The sequence below is a fragment of the Canis lupus genome, chromosome 8, assembly GCF_048164855.1.
Source record: "Canis lupus baileyi chromosome 8, mCanLup2.hap1, whole genome shotgun sequence".
Taxonomy (NCBI): domain Eukaryota; kingdom Metazoa; phylum Chordata; class Mammalia; order Carnivora; family Canidae; genus Canis; species Canis lupus.
Window position 1 is genome coordinate 75,965,573 of NC_132845.1, and position 21,114 is coordinate 75,986,686.

The following is a 21,114-nucleotide window of genomic DNA, read 5'->3' on the forward strand; positions in this document are numbered from 1 at the left end:
TAGTCTTTTTGGCAACCAGCCCCCACCCTGAAACTATCCAAGGACACCAGCCACCGGTCATCTCATTAGCAGAGAAAAGACACTGACCACTGCAGAGGTTCCCAGGGTTTTAGGAGCTCCCACAACCAGGCAAGAAGATCAAATATAATTTCCTATTTTATCACAGTATCACACTCCCCAAAAGGCAGTTATCACCATCCTCCATTTCACACCATTTTTAGGCAGAGAATCCCAATCTCCTATGATATATACCTTTCATCCAGCTATCACTTAGAGAGGAATCCCCTCCTCAAGTTCAAGATCCAGATGTTCATAAACAAGGGTGGCAAGGGGAGGAAGACAATTCAGATATCGTCTAGAAAGACCTGCAGGGTAATCACGGACTTTGAGTAAACCCCACACTCAGCCTGGCCCAAAGGAGGCGCCCAGGAACATGCATGTGCATGCGTGTACACACACACACACACACACACTGCCTATACTCAGAGGGGAAGAGGGCTCCCCTGCCAGGAGAAGGAGAGGCGGTGTGTGGGGAGAGCTGTGCTCCCCACTCCAGACTGGGATAGCGCCTCGGGCAGGGTGCCGGGCAGTTTGTTGCAGGAGGAGCCAGGACATCTCCAGGGCCCAGCAGACGGAACAGCTTCACGGGGACAAGTCTGGTGCCTCCGCACAGAAGGGGACATTTCTCACACAGCAATAAGCACCTTATCAGTGAAAAAGAGGCAAATAGCCCAAAATAGAAAGAAGGCCCTGGATCATTGGGCACATAAGGCAATATTGCAAGCAGCAAATCGAGTGGAATTTATCTGTGTACAACATGCTAATCATTAATACAATTAATTTTTCACTAAATCATGCTGTTCATGTGCCATGAACGTTAATATCCTGAGATCAGAGACTAACATCTGAGAAAACAAAATCATTTTGTGGATTTAGCACCAATGTGGAAGCCAGAAGAATAAGATCCAAGTTCCAGAAATAAACCAGAAGCAACCTGAGTGGAGAGAAGGAGACGACCTCTCAGGAGTGCCCCGCGCCCCCTCCCCTCCCCAAGGGTCTCAGGAATTCTCTTGAGAAGGGAAATATCTGTTCAGCTCACTTCAATCCAACACATATTTCTTGGGCACCCTCTGTGTGTCAGGCACTGTCCTAGATGCTGAAGACCGTGTCTTGGGAAACCAAAGTAGAAGAGTGGAGAGGCCACCCAACTGGGAAGAGGAGGCATCCACATGGAGCCAAAGGGAAGGGGCGGGAGGGCACCCTAGTGGCTGGAAGTCGGACTTTCTTGTACTCCTGCAGGCTATCATTCTCGACACCGAGTCCTTCTCCTGACCTCTGTCATCTCTCCTAGGCTGGAAAACAGAACATAACTTTACAACAGGAGGCCAACCAGTAAGCCCAAGAAAATGTGAGGGACTCTTACTGCTGTTGTTTTTTAATGAGAAAAGGATTATTTTTAAAGGCAATACAGCTTTGTTTTCATTGTGTCAGTTCACGGAGAGGGAGAAGACTCTGGACAGCCCGGTACACGGGACTCAAGAAAAGCCAGGAAGGAGGCCAGGGTTGAACAGGAGATGGGCTCTTCTGGATGCACAACTCGGTAAAGGGGAGCTCTCAGGAGCCCAGCACACCTCTCCAGCCTGAAATGACAAGGAAGGGAAGAGCATGCCATGGGCTCCCCCAGAGCAAAAGCTCTACAAAACTATCACACTTGGTTATGAAAACTGATGCCTCATATCCACTCCCTTGCCAGGGAAAGCCAGCAGAGCACAGTCTTTTTATTCCAACCCACAGTATGAAACGCACTGCACATCATGACAGATGCATAATGTCACGGTAGTACTTGCAGAAGGTGTGTGTGTGTGTGTGCGTGTGTGTGTGTGTACCAGGTTGAACCATGTAAAATTGCTTTTGTGTAGGTAACAAATGATCAACTCCCAGCAATCTCTTCTGGTTCCAACCACTGTGTCACAGCTAACATTGATCACCTGCTCAGTATGTACCAGGCACTGGTCTAAGCACTCTTGGAATATTAGCTCATTTATTCCTCATGACACCTCATGAGGCAGGTTGTGTCATTACCCTTCACCCGAGGCCACGTGGTTGGGTCAGGGCAGTGATCTGAACCCAGGTCTTCCAGCCCCAGAGTCTGCACCTCAAAGCTTCATTTTCTACCTCTTTGAACGCACACTTCCTGAAATAGCACACACCCTTTCAGTGTGGGACATGCTCTGGTGCTTTCTATTCTATTTCTTTCTTCTTTTTGACGCACACCCCAGGTCACTAAATGGATCTCACTATGCACAGATGGTTCAGGACCCATACTCGGAGAAGCCCTGACCTGTGCCATGTCTTGGCTTCCCCAGGACAGCCACTGTCTCATTATTATTCTCTGACACTAAGCACATCACCACATCAGACTCTCCCCTAGCAGCCTCCCGAGCTGGTCCTAGGCTCTCCCTGTTGCCCCTGAATTGATGTCTGTGTCCAGCACAGCTCCAGTATTGGGATTGTCTTGTTTCCCACTTCTCCACTGAGCAATCCCTGTGCTTGCTGCTTCAAGAAAGGCAGTCAAGTGGGGGTGCCAGGGGGCTCAGCAGTTGAGCATCTGCCTTCAGCTCATGTCATGATCCCAGAGTCTGGGGATTGAGTCCTCCACCGGCTCCCCACAGGGAGTCTGCTTCTCCCTCTGCCTATGTCTCTAGCTTTCTCTGTGTGTCTCTCATGAATAAATAAATAAAATCTTTACCAAAAAAAAAAAAAAGGAAGGAAGGAAGAAAGAGAAAGAAAGAAAGAAAGAAAAAGAAAGAAAGAGAAAGAAGAAAGAAAGAAAGAAAGAAAAAGAAAGAAAGAAAGAAAGAGAAAGAGAAAGAGAAAGAGAAAGAGAAAGAGAAAGAGAAAGAGAAAGAGAAAGAGAAAGAGAAAGAGAAAGAGAAAGAGAAAGAGAAAGAGAAAGAGAAAGAGAAAGGAAAAAGAGCAGCAGCCAGGTGAAATGGAGACGACATGAGCCCAAGCTCCCCTAGTAAAGGCAAGCACAGGTGCAGGAGGTGTGGTCCGACACACAGCCATTCGGCGTAGGGCCATAGGGCAGCTCGCTCCCACAGCTCCCCGAGTTCCCACACAGCAGTCTTCCCATCAGCTCCTGGCCACATCACTTCCTACTGCATTCAGCTGTCCTGATCACTGATAAAGGGCCTGGATACGAAAGAAATTGCTCTCCACTGCAGGCTGCATAAATATCCCATTATCGATAGGAAGCAATTTATTTGCTTAAAATTGCCAACTCTCTCATTTTGTTTTAACATGCTGGTTCTCTATCAAAATGAGTCTGCACCTCTGAAAAGACTATTTTCAAAGCCTCACAATGGCTCCAGTGTGAGAAATAACACCAAAATCAGCTGAGGCAAACTGACCTCAGCCAGACCTCCAGTAAGATAAGGGCAGCTCGGAAGAGGTGGGGGGTGGAGGGTGGGATTGCTTGAGGAATTCTACTCAGAAACTGAATCCTAAGTGAGTCATAAGAGAGTAAGCCAACTATTCCAGAAATACAAAGTGCACGCACTTGCACACACACACACACCATTCCTGATCACCCCTGAAGAACCTGTGATCCCATTGGGAGGATGCCGAGGTGCCACACATGTCCATGTGGACTTCTGGATCACTGAAGTAAACAGCATGACGAAGGCAACATTTCAACCCATGGAGAAAAAGATGGAAGACTTAATTTACAGGGCTGCAATAATCAGTTGAGAACTTGGAACATATTAAGTTACGACTGTACATCACACATCTATCCAAATTCTAGTTCTGAAATTTAAAAATGAAGGGAATTAAAATTATAAATTGGACAACAAAAGAAGGCCAAGTGACCTGGGTGCGGTAGAGTGAGTGAGGGGGGAAAAGAAGGAGGTGGTGACAGGGGAGAGACAAGGGTGGGAAAGCAGATGGTGTAGGGCTTTGTAGGCCACCGTCAGCACTTTGGGCTTTACTCTGAGATGGGAGCCACAGCACATTGCTGAGCAAAGGAATGCCATGGTCTCATTTGTGTGTTAAAAAGATGCCTCTGCCCAAGGAAGACATACGGATGGCCAACATGCACATGAAAAGGTGCTTAACATCACCAATCACCAAGAAAATGCAAATCAAAACCACAATGAGGTATCACCTCCTACCTGTCAGAATGGCTATTATCATCACCAACACACAAAATAACAAGTGTTGGCGAGGCTGTGGAGTAAAGGAAGCCCCTGCGCACTGTGGGCGGGAGTGTAAATTGGTGAAGCCACTGTGGAAAACAGCATGGAGGTTCCTCAATAAATTAAAAATAGAACTACCATATGATCCAGCAATCCCATTTCTGGGTATTTATCCAAAGAAAATGAAAACACTGACTCAAAAAGATATATGCCCCTCATGTTCACTGCAGCGTTATGCACACCAGCCAAGACACAGAAGCAAGCTAAGTGTCCCATGTATGAGTGAATGGATAACAAAGATGTGGGGTGTATATATGCAATGGAATATTACGCAGCCATAAAAAAGAACGGAATCTTGCCATGTGCAATGACTTAGATGGAGCTTGAGGGCCTTATGCTAAGTGAAGCAAGGCACATAAAGACAAATAGCATGTAATTTCACTTTGTTTTGGAATTCAAAAACAAAACTGGAACTCACAGTGACAGAGAACAGATTGGTGGTTGCCAGAGGTGGGAAGAGTGGCAAGGTGAACAAGATAAGTGACAGTGGCCAAAGGTACAAACTTCCAGCGGCACCTGGGTGGCTCAGTCGGGTAAGCGGCAACGCTTGATTTCAGCTCAGGTCATGACCTCAGGGTCCTGGGATCAAGCCCCACGTCAGGCTTTGAGATCAGTGGGGGGGCTGCTTGAGGATTTCTCTCTCCCTCTGACCCTCCCCTTACTCTCCACTCTCTCTCTCTCAAATAAATAAATCTTTTTAAAAATGTTTTAAAAATGGTGCAAACTTCCATTTATAAAATAAATGGCATAGGGATGCAACACAGAGCATGACCACAGTTAATAACATTGTATTCACGTCTGAAAGTTGCTAGAGTGTAGATCTTTAAAGCAAGAAAATAAATTTTGTGACTATGTGTTGTGATGGATATTAACTAGACTACTGTGATCATCTTGCAATATACACAAATGTGAATCATTATGTCGTACATCTGAAGCTAATATAATTTTTTAAAGTATTTTTTTAAAAGATTTTATTTATACATTCATGAGAGAGACAAAGAGAGGGAGAGAGAGAGGCAGAGGGACAAGCAGGCTCCATGCAGGGAGCCTGATGTGGGACTGGATCCGTGGTCTCCAGGATCACGCCCTGGGCCAAAGGCAGAGCCTCAACCACTGAGTCCCCCAGGCGTCCCTGAAACTAATATAATCTTATATGTCAATTATACCTCAATTAAAAAAAAAAAGATGTCTCTAGCTGCTGCATGAACACACTCTAGAGAATAACAGGGGAGCACAGAGGCAGGTGCCAAGGTCCTGGTGAGAGAAGGACACAAGAGATGAGGGAGGAGTGATCAGGTTATGGATGGTTTTAAAGGTAAAGCCAGCAGAATACCCCGAAAAGTAAGGTATGGGATGTGAGAGAAAGAAGGGAGGCAGGAGAGCTCCAAGGTTTCTGGCTACAGCACCTGGAAGGTCAGCAGGACTTGTTTGATGATGTGCCCAGAGTTGTGGAGGATATAAGGTAAAGAGCAAGTCTCCCGTGCGCTGGCAGCCACATAAACTGGCATAATCTCTGGGCAGGGCAATCAGGGCAGGAATTACAAAAGTCTTAAAAATCTGGACCTTGTTTGAATCCTGATGAGATCGAATATGATATGGATACTTTTGAGATAATCATACTAGAGAAGTATGCTGATTTAAGTTCGAGAGACACACCGATGTGATTATGGATGAAATGATACGATGTCTGCGCTTTGCTTTAAAATACTCCAGGACAAAAATGCTTGGGGGCAGAGGCGATAGATGAAATAGAATAAGTAAAATGTTAAAAGTCATTGAAGCACGGTGATGGCTACTCAAAGGTCTATACCATCCTCTCTTTTTCAGTATGTTTGACTATTTCCATAATAAAGATATTTTAAGGCATTTATACCTTTAGGCACAGCAATTCCCTTTGTAGGAAAATATCCTAAAAGAGGTGTGTACAAAGATTCATCCACAAAGAGATGTATACAGCCTTATTTTTAATAATAAAAATGGGAAACCACAAACAATAGGTAATTACTAAATATAGGACAATAAGCCATTCAGTTGAAAAGAGTAGGAAGATCAGAAATTGGTCTGGATTACTACAGAAATTCAGTGTATGAGACAAGAGTGACATTTCAAATAATGTGAAAAGGTGGATTCAATAAATGATGTCAGGACAACTAAGCAGATACCTGAAAAAAACATAAGAATAAAACCATACTCCACACTTTACACCAAAACAAATTCCAGGAGAATCAAAAGGTTTACATCAAAAATAAATTCCAGAAGAATCAAAGGTTAAATATATAAAACGAAGTCATAATTGTAATAAAAAAACAGGAATTTTTATGTGATCTCAGGACAGATAAAAGGCTGTACTAAGTAGGGAACAAATACCAAAAGCTGTAAAATAAAAGATTGATAACTCTACCTGATTTTTAAAAGCTTTTAAGAAATTAAAAGATTCTTCACAACAAAAAACTATAGCAAGTTACGTCAAAGACCAGAAAAAAGGTGAAAATACTTACAACATATATTACAAATAAGGAGCCCATTTCCTGCATGTTGAAAAAGCTCTTATGTCTATCAATAAGAGAAAGGCCAACAGACCAAAACAAAAATCTTCAGAGAATACGAGCAGATGGTTTCTGAGAAAGGAATTACAAATGGCTCTTAAAATAATGTTCAACCCAACTCATGATGAGAGATATGTAAAGTAAATGCAAAGTAAAATGGCATCTGTACATTTCCCTGGGAGGCAGGTAAAGCTCAAGCAGTTTGCAAGGACACTGTGTAGATAAAGTTGTGGGAAGCTGGCCCTCTAAACACTGGGGATAGGACTTCAAATCAGCAGAGTCTCTTTGAAGTGCAGAATGGCAATTTCAATTCTATTAAAAACAGACCACACAGAACAGAACGGTCCTACCTCTAGACACTACCCTACTGCTACATATGCACACACATATGAAATGAAGTGTGAGCCATGCCATTGGTTGCGTCGTTACTTAGATATTTGTTTAAAGATCAGATCTAATGGTAATAAGGAATTACTGTCAATCACAGTAGGTGTGATATTAATGTTTTTTAAGTCCTTTCTTCTAGAAATATACACTCAAATAATAACAGATGAAGTGATGTAATGTCTGGGATTTGCTTTAAAAACATATAGGGAGGAGGAAGGTTGGCAGGTGGGGCACAGATAAAACAACCTGGTCCAAAGTTAAAGCTGGGTGATGGGTCCCCATGGGTGTACATTACACTTGAATTTTCCGTAATAAAACACCAAAAATTAAAGGGATCTGAATCAATTCAAATACCCATTAACAGAAATTTGGTTAAATCGAGGCTCCTGCATGGAGCCTGCTTCTCCCTCTGCCTGTGTTTCTGCCCCTCTCTCATGAATAAATAAATAAAAATAAGTGTTTGAAAAGGCAGAAACCAGGAAATGACTTCATCAAAGAGCTCATCTCAACCATCAGACAGAAAGTGACCCATGGTCCGCAGTTGCCTGCTGCTGCTACAGCCCTCTCCCTACAATATGCAGAGCACCCACGGGTCATCAGGGACCAGGCTAGGTGGGGATCTGATGCAGGGTGAGATCTGGCCCTGCCCTGCAAGCACTCATGAGGGGGCAGGTGGAAAGAGAGACACAAACCCAGACAGACACAAGAGTACTAGATGATCCAAGTTCCAATACCCACAACTTAAGATAGCTGGGGAGTGGGGTGGGGGGGATGCATGAAGTGGGGGGATGCGTGGTGGGAAGGGTGCAGGGGGCTCATGGGAAGAAACTAATTTTGCAGTAGGAAAATGTGTAAGATCTTTACACGTGGATGGTAATTGGATTCAAGATTATATGGTGATGATTCAGTTTAGTGTCAATGACAAAATGGCTGACCCCATTTGTTAATTGGCGTCCCTTGGTGACTCAACATTGAAACAGTTCCTCATCATTCGCATTGGTCCTCCAGTGCAGAGCTGAGCTAAATTTACTAATCATTCCTCTTCATGCCTTTATACTTCTGCCATATCTCAGAACAACAATCTTGCTCCATTTCCAGACTTCTGTTGCTATTCTAAGTGACCTCCATATCCTTAACCACTGCTTCCCTCCATCTACCCCCACTCTATTCAACCACAGCCACATTCTGATCCTCATCCTTGCCCAACATAGCTCCAACTCTGAATCTTAAGCTCTAAAATTTCCCTCTTGTAACACAACCTCATATTTTCCAAGTGTCACTCCCATCCAGCTGCTCTTCAGACTTCTAAAACCATCACCCCCAGCACTTCTCCAGACCACCAGCCTTCCCAAGTCTTCTTTTCTCACTCAACCCAACTAGAAGTGGCATCCCAAGGAGCCTGTGCACTTCTATAGCCAGACACGATCCTTTCCCTTTGCCTCTATTCAAGTCCTCCCAATTCTCCCCAAACTCCCAATCCCACTTCCCAAATCCACCCCCAAAACCTCAGTGAATAATGTAGTCCTCCACGGGCACCTCAGAAAAGAAAGAGCTTATCAGTTCCTCAGCCCTTCTCCCATACAAGCTTACCTACTACAAAATTTATCCTTGTGTTCTCTCGTGTTTCTGTCAAAAGAGGTGACCCATTCCATTTGTTTCAGACTCATTTACTAGGACTCCTCCGGTTCCCTCAACCTCATCTGTCTTCCATACGCCTGGCCACTGGCTGTGCTGTAGCCCTTGCCAGCATGGGAACTACAAACAGACTCCTTCAGGGCCAGATGGCCCCAAGGCCTGAGGCCGCTGCCAGGGTCTCTCGCTCCCTCACCGTTCCTAACTTGGATGAAGCACCACACTCTGTATGCAATCTTGCCTCCCTAGCGGTGGCCAGTGGATGACACACTCCAGAAGTACATGAACATTAACTTCCTGAAAAGTCAGTTTTGACAAAACAGAGGAGAGAGTTAGGAAATGGATTCCCTCTCCATCCCTCTCTTCAGTGGACTGTCCCCAGACAGTGTTTCTGTATAGCCTATGTGGACACATGCTGCATAGCTAAGGTCTCATAAAATGGTGTGACCAATATAGCAATGCATCACTTTTTGTTTACTTCTCATCCTTCCCTCTCTCACCTCTCTTTATCCTCATTCTGTTGCCCTGGGCTTGTTCCTCCCCGGAGACATTAGCACTTAAGCCTTGCCTCAGGCTCTGCTTTCCAAAGCTAACATGCCATACATGCTATAAATTCCATTACTTCCTTCCTGTCCAGGGAATTAGAAACTTATTTTCTCACTTCTATGGCACGGGTTTTTAAAAATGCAGAAAAGCCTAGAGAATGCTGTAAGGGAACCCCTGTAAACCCACAACTAAACTAAGTCAGATCCTAACATTTTGCAATTTTGATAAATTTTTTTTAGGAAAACAGAAGTCAGAGATCACACATTCAAATGGTACTCCCTCTATCTCTCTCTCTGATCCTATTTCCCTCACTCCACAGATAAAATGACAATCTTGGATTTAGTACTGATCATTCCCATTCATGTTTTAAAAAATCTTTACCTCTTATCATAAAAGATTTCAAACATGGGAACCTAGAGAAGAGAATATTATAGTAAGCATGTGTTTACCTAATTCAGCCCCTTATCAAGTCTATATATGACACTATATTTACTTTAGATGTCTTCATGGCTTCATAGAAGTATAATTTACATATACTATCTTGATGCCCCTCACAGATCGCTTTTCTATTTCTTCTCCTTCCATCCAACGGTAACTGCTATCATGACATCAGTTCTAATTCCTGTCTTGGACTTTTTCATCTGCATTCTGAAGAAATGTACATGTGTGTGTGTGGGGGGGGGGGTGCCGGGCATGCATACATAATATAATGAATACAAACACACATATACACACATATATATCCACACATGCTGATCCATACAACTTGAGATTGTTTAAACTACTATATAATACTCCCATCTCCAGCTGATGGGTACATAGGTTGCTGGAAATTTTTTATATGAAAGGTATCCCCACAGTGAATGTTTCTGCATCCTGTGTAGACAGTGCCTGTCTAAGCAACTGCATAGCCAGTTACAAGCTGGAGGCCGAGCAATAATTGTATCCAAATACAATGGACTTGCCCCTGCTCTGTGCACTATTTCTGATAACACTATGTGTCCCCCATCTAATGAAATGAGGGTCTTCACATATGAGAGGAATCTCTCTCAGACCCCTTCACCCACCAGGAGAGCTGAAGCATTACGTACATTTGATGGACACTGTGCACTGATGAAAAGTAACACTGTAAAGTCTTAATAACGTGGAAAATGCTCATTACTTGTTGTCAAGTAGAAAATAAATTTCTAAACATTATGTGTTGTGTGACCATCAATTTTCAAAGATGAAATTATGCTGAAAAGATTCAGGAACCAGCCTGAAGGGTCTGCTGCTAATATGAAAATAAACAATGACAGGAAGAGATAATGATGTATTAAATAAAATGGAAATTGATGAACCAATATTTTATATGGATGGATGGATGGATGGATGGATGGATGGATGGATGGATGGATAGGTGGGTGGATGGATCGATCGATCGATCGATCGATTGATCAGTAGGTCAATGGATGGATGGATGGATGGATGTAGATAATAAAAGGCTGTTGTTTACAGCATCATGTTAATAAATGCAGAAGGAACACTGGGCTTGGAAAAACAATCATCTGGTAACCACCATCGCAATAACTGATTCAGTCAAGAATACCTAATGTGTACCAAAACTAGAGTAAAAGTTTGATGAGGATCAGATATTTATCAATTTTAAAGTATTGCCCCATTAGGTACTTATTAAGTATAAAGGGAAAAGAATCACTTTACATTGAGAAGTCTGGCAGACTCCATCTTAATTCAGTGATCAAAGTTAGTATCACAAGTAATGGGACAGACCATCATTATATGTCACCCGATCCAATGTTGTGAGGCAGACACATCATCAATACTTCTGTGATATTTCTGCAAAAGCTGCATAACTTAAATCCAATTATGAGAAAACACTGGACATACCCAATGAGGGAGAGAGAATGGTAAAGCACATATGGCCAAATGTCAGCAATCAGAGAATCTGGGTGAGAGATATATGGGAGTTCGTTGTACTATTCTTGAATTTTCTATTTGAAATTATTGAAAATAAAATGGTGAAAACCAAAAAACTGTGATGTCAAGTCAATTACATCCACATGGTCAAATATAATGCACAATCAAAAATCCCATTTACTAAATGACACGAGAAAATCTTTCTTTAAATATCAGGATAAAAATTATATAGGCAATATGATTTATACTATAAAAAAACATGCTTAGGGAAAGAAAGGAAGTAAATACAACAAAATGTAGAGATTAATTATCATAGAATGGTGATATTTCAAGTAACTGAGCAGTTGGTAGTGGTCCTTATACTTTATTTACAAACATATCCATGTGTCTGATTTTATGTATATATATATATATATGTATATATATATATATATTAAGATTTTATTTATTTATTCATGAGAAGACAGAGAGAGAGAGAGAGGCAGAGACTTAGGCAGAGGGAGAAGCAGACCCCATACAGGGAGCCCTATGTGGGACTCAATCCCGGGGCTCCAGGATCACGCCCTGATCTGAAGGCAGGCACTTAACCCCTGAGCCATCCAGGCATCCTGTGATTGTATATTTTATAACCAACTATTTTTTTTAAATGTAACAAATATTATTTTTAAAAAGCAAAGCCAAAACAGGGCACCTGGGTGGCTCAGTTGGTTGAGTGTCTGACTCTTGGTTTCAGCTCAAGTCCTGATCTCTCCGTCATGGGATTGGACCCCACATCCAGCTCCATGTTCATGTGGAGTGTGTTTCAGATCCTCTCTCTCTGCCCCTCTGCCCCTCCTCTCCTCTCTCAAATAAAGAAATAAATAAATAAATAAATAAAATCTTTAAAAAAAAAAAAAACACCCACAACAAAGCAAAGAATGAACTGAAAATTTCACTAGACATGCCCTTCTGGGGTCCATTGTTCTCAGGCCATCTGAACTCTGAGTGGAAATCTACTTTCACAAAACTCGAGGCATCTGTTCTTAATCCCGATTCTTCTGGAAACTGTTTTTTTCCCGACTCCTATTAATCAATACCTCTGTGAGAAGCAAATCAGTCACAGACTCTTCCCTTAGAAGGGCTTATAATGTATATGTTTTAGCACAGGCTAAGAACTGAGTTAGCTAATCTTCAAAGAAAGTACCTGTCATCCCATTCAACAACATAAAAAGTCATTTGTTTGGGAGGGGAAGCTATTTCAACATGAAAATTGGTTCACAACAATATGCCTCATAAAAATAGCACGTACTGGAGCCACTGGCAGACCCATCACCTCAATGTGCCCTCCCTCTCACTCATTACCCTTCCTCTCTCGTGTCACTCGAATAGAAACCAAGGTTCTCTCAATGGAAAAATTAGTTGGGACTTTTTTTTTTTTAAACTCTGGAACAGTGAACCAGGACTGTTCACACATTCTATAAAAAAAACAAAACAAAAACAAAAACAGGGGCACCTGGAAGGCTCACTTGGTTAAGCAGCCAACTCTTGATTTCAGGTCTGGTCATGAGATCAAGCCCCATGTCGGGCTGGATGTGCAACCTGCTTGAGATTCTCTCTCCCTCCCCCTTTGCCCATCCCTTCTCTTTAAAAAGCAAAACAGAACAAAAAAAAATACAAAACACTTAGTCATTCTGCTCTTTCTACCTAAACACATTCCAGAGGTTTCAATGTCATACTATATACCTCAACCTCAAAAATTCACCCTGGACCCTCCCCTGCCATCCAGAGCTGTGGATTTAACACAGCAAATCTAAGCATAGTTCACTCCGGCATCAGTATCCTCCCTAGCTCCTACCCTCTCACTAATTCAGCAAGCACTTACGGGGCTGTGCTTTAGGGCCTGACCAGAGCCCACTGTGATGGGGGCAAGGTGAGACCCCCTCTTCGCTGTGCCGGGCTCTTCCTCTGGGCCACACCCACCATCTTCATACCACTCAGCACCCCAGCCCCACTCCAGGCTATACACTAGACACCAGCTCTTTTGCTAAATTAAGAACAGACCTTCTCTGTCAAGACAATGGGCTCTTCTGCTACTCAGAATACCCTCCTCCATCTATCTTCCACAAATGACAGACACCAATTTACTTTGTTCAGATTTACAACCAAAGTCGGGTTGCATACTAAGCTCTCCTTGAGAAAGAAGAGAATAGGCTCAGTCTCCCTCTGGAACCCTGGAGGAGTAGCCAGGGAAGTGAGCTCACAAGTGCTGGGACCAAAGCCCCACCTGACCTCTCTGCCTCCTGCCTGAACCACCCTAATGCTTTCGGCACACGTACCAATACTTAGAGGCCCCTCGGAGGAAATCTTGGGGAGGGCATTTCCCCTTTCCCAACTGTCAAAGGAGGGTGGACAAAAGAAGAAGCCCCCTGGGTGGGGGGGGGCAGGATGTGGTCCATCTGGGGTCGAGGGCACCTAATGCCAACCACCTGCCAGATGCCACTCCGTGACACGTCCCAGTGAAACACTGTCCCTAATAACTGAATGACTGCTCCTGTAACTGGCCCACCACCTGTCCCCAGCACACAGTGGTGCTCAATAAATATCTGCTGAATGGCAGCATAAATGAATGAACCCAGGCAGTGCTGGTAAGATCCTGAGATGTATGAGCTGGCCCCACACACGAATAGCAGAGAGGCCTTAGCCAGGCCCAGAAACCGCACGGAGCGTACCAGGTGGTAGCCTGCTGGAGCTCATCGGCTCACAGGCCAGGCTAGAATGTGGCTCTGCCTGTCCACACACAGTCCAGAGTGCTCCAGAGCTGCATGCGGCTGCCCACCCCAGGCACTGGAGCCTTGCCCTGCAGCCCCACGGCAGCTGGTCTCCAGCTGAGGAGGCAGGTAGCACCCTTCCGAATCTCCCTACAAAGAAGAGTAGGGCCCTCCTACCTCGTAGGGCACAGCATGGTGGACTTGGATGCCAGCTGCCCCAAGGATGAGGCTGACATGGTGCTGTGCTGGTTGACTGACCCAAGGCCATGGTCACTGGCCCCAGACCCTCCGCCTCCTGGGAAGGGAGGCAACAAAACATCCAATAACAAAGCCAACTTATTTGCCTCTGCTTTCCACTTACACACCCTTGGCAGGTGAGGGAGTGGGAGGTGGGGGCAGGGGGCCCCAGTGCTAAAGCTTCCCCCAGCTCACAGGCACTGCAGAAGGGATAGAAGACAGAAGCCGCCTTCTGCCCGTGGAAGACCTTCACAGATCTGTTGCAGGTGCTAGCTGGAGCCCAAGCTCCAATGTGGTTGAAAAGCCCAAGCTCACACTATTTGAATAATTAAGGGAACCAACCGAGTTATTGAACACTTTCTCTGCCTTAGGAACTGATCCAGTTTCCGAGATAGAGGATAGAAGAAGCCCGCTGAGGTCCTCGTTCTCACAGAACTTTCGTTCCAGTGGGCTAAGACAGATGACTCACGGGTGAGCAAGAAGAAAGTTTCCGACAGTGGCAAGGGCTGCTGATCAAAATAATAATTAAGCATGTGGTGGGCAGAGATTACTGGGAAGGCGAGGGGTTCTCCCTGCAGATGGAACATCGAGGCTGAGACCCAGAGAGAAGAAGGAGCTGGCTAGTGGGGCAGCCGACAGAGATCCTGAGGGGGCAAGCGGGACACTGAAGGAGCAGAAAGAATCTACAGGAACTGGAGCACCCAGAGTAGGGCTGGGAGTGGCTGCATTCAGGCTTCTCCACCTATTAGCCGTATGCTCTTGGGCAAGTGATTCCTTTCTCTGTGCCTCAGTTTCCTCATTTACAAAATGAAAATAATACCAACATCGACCTTGTAGGTTGTAAAAGCTCAGGGATGTAAGACGGTAAATCACAGGGGTGCCTGGCTGGCTTGGTCAGCTTATTCAGGCTGTGGCTATTGATCTCAGGGTGGTGAGTACAAGCCCCATGTTGGGCATATTGATAACTTCAAAAAAACAAAATAAAAGACATGTAAAGCACATAGGCGAGGCACAGCAGATATTCAAAGATCAAAGCTGAAAGACCAGCTGTGATGCTGCTGCTGCTCAAGATGATGCTGCTCACAGTTCTGAGACTGGCACCCCCAATGGTGGAAACACCAGGCACCATCTATTGAACAGACCCCATCATCACCCTGCTTTCCAGTCCTTGGCATCTTCCAGGTGGACTCTCACAAGCTCATTCCTACCTACAAGACCCTGTATCCTTTTGCTGGTGCTGCTGTGACAAAGCACCATGATTAGGGGGTTCAAACAACAGAATTTTATTGTCTGACAGTTCTGGAGGCTAGAAGTCTGAGATCAAGGTATTGAGACAGTTGTTTTATTTTATTTTATTATTTTATTTTATTTTAGACAGGGTCGGGGAGAGAGAGGGCAAGGAGGGGCAGCGGGAGATGGTGAGGGAGAACCTTAAGCAGGCTCCACACCCAGTGCAGAGCCCAGTGTAGGACTGGATCTCACAACCCTGAGATCAGGACCTGAGCCGAAGTCAAGAGTCAACACTTAACCAGCTGAGCCACCAGGTACCCCAGGGTTGGTTCTTTCTGAGAGCAGCAAGGAAGCATCTGTTCCCTGCCTCTCCTCTTGCTCCTGGTGGAGTCCTGGTAATCTTTGGTGCTTCTTGACTTGTAGGCTTTTAGACATCTGCCTTCACCTTCACACAAAATTTCTCCTTTTCAAAAAGGACACCAGTCATATTGGATTTGAAACCACCCTAAATACCTAATTTTAACTTGATTACCTCTGTTAAGACCCTATCTTCAAATAAGGTTGTGTTGTGTAGTACACAGGGGTGAGGACACCAAGATATCTTTCGAGGGGACGCAGTATGGCCCACAGCAGACCCACACCTCTCATATTTGGGATTCTCCCATCAGCACTGCCTCATGCTTGCAGGTCCCCAGTCCCATGCTTGCCCCACTTCCACACTGTGTTCCCAGAGTCGTGTTTCAGACCAGCCAGAGAACATTCTGAGTGGGTCCAGAGGACCAGCCAAGTACCTGGACACGCGTTCCTGCCCCGTACTACACTTTCCTTCTGAACCCAAAGCTGTGATGGGAATTCATCAGTCTCATTGCCTCCTCTATGACGCCCAGCATTTTCTGTGAAGAAAACTGGACATTCTGCTTCTGCCAGGATGACTGTGACTTCGAGGTGGACACCATCACGCCTGCTGCCACTTCTCTAGATGCCTGATTTCCTATTGGAGCCTCACTGAGGCACTATCTTCATGAAGCTGGACCTTCCACGTCTCAAGAGGGTGACCAATGGAAGCCAAGCTTCCAAGGGCACTCCAATCCATCCACTGCCTCATCAACCTCCAGTGGCTAATGATAGGGGTTGGCACACCCTGTCTCCCCCCTAGGAAACACTCAGGAACCCCAGGACATGGAAGTCCAGGAGCCCTACCGTAGGGATAACTCTGGGACATCTATGTTTATGTTCCCAGAAGCAGAAGTCTGAAGTGGTGCCAAGGCAAGTACATGTTGCCCTCGGGGAAGCAAGAGGTCCTCAGGAAAATCTCGGTCCTTGGAACTCAACTCCCTGTCACCAGCCAATGGAGACGGACCCAGACAGGTTTGGAGTCTTTGCCAGTTTTTATTAAGGTTACAAAGAGGATGGAAACTCTCCTCAGGCCACGGACAAGTTCTCCTAGGCTGTGCACAAGCTGATTCAGGGTTTTCCAAGCGGGAGGAGGTTATCTGAGGTCACCCCGTGGAAGAGAGGTATAGAAAGAATAAACAACTCCAAAAAAGGCATTGTTTGTCCCCAAATGGTCCCTGGCCACTTGGACAAATAAACTCAAGCGCACAGCTGTTTTCTCGGTGCCTGAAGCTACATCCCTTCCTAGCTAAGGATAAATCAAGACGCCCATCAGAGCAGGATCAAAACTCAGCATTTACACTGGACTTCCAAGGCTAGTGGAATTGAGCCCCCTTCCTCATAAATTGGTCTAAAATGGTGAATGTTAAGACTGACACTCTTTCTTGCAGATCCAAATTTTGTTCCAAGAAGTATATTTCAGGATCTGCCTCTAACACCTCTGAGCAACAGTGGTCCCACCTTCCAGGCTGACTTTACTGTGGCTCTACCACATGGAGCATGGGCTCCTGTGCTGATAGAAGCCCTGCCTGTACTCTGTCCTTCAGGAACTTCCGGGGTGGGAGTGGGGGCAGCTGGATCTTGGTCAGGAATTGCCTGCTGTCAGTGCTTATTTCCAGAACATTGTCAGCTAACTGGTCCTCTCAGAGGAGGAGGTCTTTGCAGTCCCGTGGCCTGGTGGCTTCCACCACAGGACATCAATTCAGCAGCTTCTGCTACTTTCGAGCACGCTGCCTGGTGTCAGTCTGGGAGCTGGTCCTCACTAACCCAGGCTTTGTATTCAGAAAGCACATTCAGTTTGGCTCTCCTGGCATGAGGCTTTCATGTTTCCTAGGTAGCCTGAGCCATGAACCACTAATAGTTCCTATCCCAGTACAGTAGTCAACTTTGGCCAGAAGTAGCTTTCTCATGAATTAGACACTAGTTTGGGATCAGTAGGATGAGGGGTCCATGAGGAAGTGTCCCTGGAATGGTGTTGGAAGCATCCTTTGGGGCAGCCCGGGTGGCTCAGCGGTTTAGCGCCGCCTTCAGCCCACGGCCTGATCCTGGAGACCTGGGGTCAAGTCCCACGTTGGGCTCCCTGCGTGGAGCCTGCTTCTCTGCCTCTCTCTCTCTCTCTCTCGCTCTCGCTCTTGGTCTCTCATGAATAAATAAAAATCTTAAAAAAAAAAAAAGAAGCACCAAAACAGTACAGCATCAGGCTGGATCAGAAAAGACTGGGCTTAGTAACATACAAAATGGTCTTAACTCCTAGAAAGATAAAATCATGACTAGGAACCAGACAGATTGTTTCCTTTACTAAGGAGGGCAGCGACGGGGAAAAAGAAAGAGAGAGGCATACTATCAGATCAGCATCATGACGAATGCCAAATGGAATTTCCTTCACCCAAGAACTCTGTACCCTAACTCTTGATGTTCTCAGTATACGTTTCTGGTGACTGACCCAGAGGGGTTCCTCTTGCCATCACTGAGCAACTGACTGCCCAAACAAGTCAGTAAAAAATCCTCAAATACCCTCAATTTAGTCTGTGAAGCCCTGAATGACAGAAGCACAAGGTAAGCTCCGCGGGGATCAGTTTCAGGACACGGTCACAGTAGCACCCAGACCACACACTGTTCTAATTTACAAAGAGCACTGAGCTTCAGGGGTGAAAATGGCCTGAGCAACCTTTGCCCCTTCTGCACGGATGTAACTGCAGAGGCCCTGTGTTGCATCCTCCCCCCAGATTGAAACCCTAACCCCCAATGTGATTGGGTCTGGAGATAGCTGGAAGGAGGTCATTAGGATTAAATGAGGTCACAAGGTGGGGCCCTAATCTGATAGGAACGGTGCCTAATAAGAGGAAGAGACACCAGAGAGGACTCTCCCTTTCTGTGCACACAGAGGAAAGGCCATGTGAGAACACAGTGAGAAGACAGCCATCTGCAAGTCAGGAAGAGAGCTCTTGCTGGAAACTGACCCTGCTGGTACCTAAGACTTGGGCTTCCAAACTCCAGAACCATGAGAAAATAAGTTTCTGTTGTCTAAGCTCCACCCCATTCTGTGGCTCTATGTCATGGCAGCCCATGCTGACTGATAGAGCCTCACTTTGAGTTCAAAAATGAATGCTCCCATTTGACCAGCATAAACCTCTTGGGATACCTACAACCAAGGTAGGGGACAATCTATTAGTTTTCCTACTTCTGCTGTAACAAATTACTATAAACTCAATGGCTTAAAACAACACAAATTTATTCTCTTAAAGTTTCTGGAGACCAGGAGTTTGAAACAGGTTTTATGGGGTATTGGCAAAGATGGCACCATTTGGAGGCTCTAGGGGAGAATCTTGACTTTTCCAGCTTCTAGAGGCTACTCATGGGCCCTTCCTCCACCTTCAGAGCCAGCTGTATTGCATCTTTTCTCTCTGAGAAAATGCCTCCCTCTTATAAGGGCCCTTGTGATTTATATTGGGCCCACCCAGGTCATCCAAAAGAATCTCTTAATCACATCTACAAAGTATAATGTAACATATTCACTGTTTCCAGAGTTAGGACATGAATATTTTGGTGGGCCTGGGGGTGGAGGGAATTATGAAACCTACCACAGGCAATAGCCGATCTACCAGTACTTTCTGGGATTCTCCAGAAAAAGCCAAAGCCCAGGGGAGCAGAGACCCCTGTGTTTATGTGCAGGGCACAGCCTCAGTTTACCAGGCAATGGCAGATGACTTTCCAGGAAACCAGAAGCAGGGTAACTGTAGGCAAACTACTTTGGGTAGAACAAGTCTGGCTCCTCAGAGAGGACTCCTGTATGCAAGACACTGGAAAGAGCCCCATATCCTCTGACCATGCTGTAGGAGGCACTCCTCAGCAGCATCATGGGCAGTTGGGCCCATGGTACCCAAGCCATGAAGCTTAGCTAATGCCCCACACCAATAGTACTGGAGGCACCAGCTCTTTAACTGGAGGCTAGCCAGATGTAGGAACAGGCCCAACTGGTTCTTTTTTTACCACAGTGACAACCTTCTGGAAAAGGGTTTAGTGCAGCTCACACCAGGTATCCCAACACATCAGGACATGCTACCACCATACAGACGTGGGGTTCCTACTCGAGCAGAATGTTCTGTGTCATGACTGCCTCACTTGGAGAAATAGACCACTCATAGAGGGAGTCCTCTGGCAGAGATTCAAAAATCACCAATTCCTCCTAAAATGCCTCAGGATCCTCAAACTAAACATCACAACCCCACCTGGCATACCAGCCCCATCCCTGACACCCAGAGCCTCTCAGACTCCAAGGCATAGACTTTAAATGACAAGTATTTGATGAAGCCCTAAGTCTGTGTAAAGGGAGTCTGCAGGGTCTCGAGAGGACCCCAAGATTCCCAAGACACAGTCTTTCCAACAGAGAGGGCTGATTACCATGGATGAGATGAATATTTACAGAATGCTGGTCAGAAGCATAAAATCATGTATGAGTTTGTTAATAAACACTGGCAGCATGAACAAACAAATGACCTGAGCCCACCTGTCCCTGTGAAAGAGCCTGACTGATGGTATGGAAACGAGTGGTCTTAGCTCATTCATTTACCCATTCTGCAAATATTTGTTGAGTGCATTGTGTGCCAAATACTCAACCAAGATACACAAAGATCAATCAGGCATGTCTCTTGTCCTCAAGAAACTCCTGATCTAGGAAGATAAACAAGAACATAAAAAACATCAATGCGGGGCAATAAAAACAGCAGTAAACGCATGTAAAAATGTAGTAGATAGAAACTGGAGTGATTGGCTTTGCAAGTGTCTGCATTTTCAATTATTCAATCAGCTAGTCATTCAACAAGTATTCCCTGAGGCTCAAACACATACCACCATGCTCTCTGCTAAGCACTGGGAATCCAGTGGGAACAGATCAGGATAATCACTGACCACATGAAAGTTAAGTTCTACTCTACAAAAGGTCCAGAATCAGCACATCCATGGCGACCAGAAGTAGAGTAGTAGTTGCCCAGAGTCAATGGGATTGGAAGGAAATGAAAGGAGTGGCTGCTAATGGATATTCAAGGGAAGGGAAAGTGATGAAAATGCTCTAAAATTGATTTTGGGTAGTAGCTGTATAACTCTGTGACTATATTAGAAATAATTAAATCTTACACTTTAAATAGGTCCATGTATGGAATGGGACTTCTATCTCAATAAAGCTAATTTTTAAAAAAATCATAGTAGTAGAGAAACACAAAT

The 21,114-nt window shown here is 45.1% G+C and overlaps 1 protein-coding gene across 15 annotated transcripts in view; it reads right to left on the minus strand.

Moving 5' to 3' along the window:
• Window positions 1-21,114, minus strand: part of CALN1 (calneuron 1) — a 529,301-nt gene that overhangs the window by 263,379 nt on the left and 244,808 nt on the right. The window lies entirely within an intron of this gene.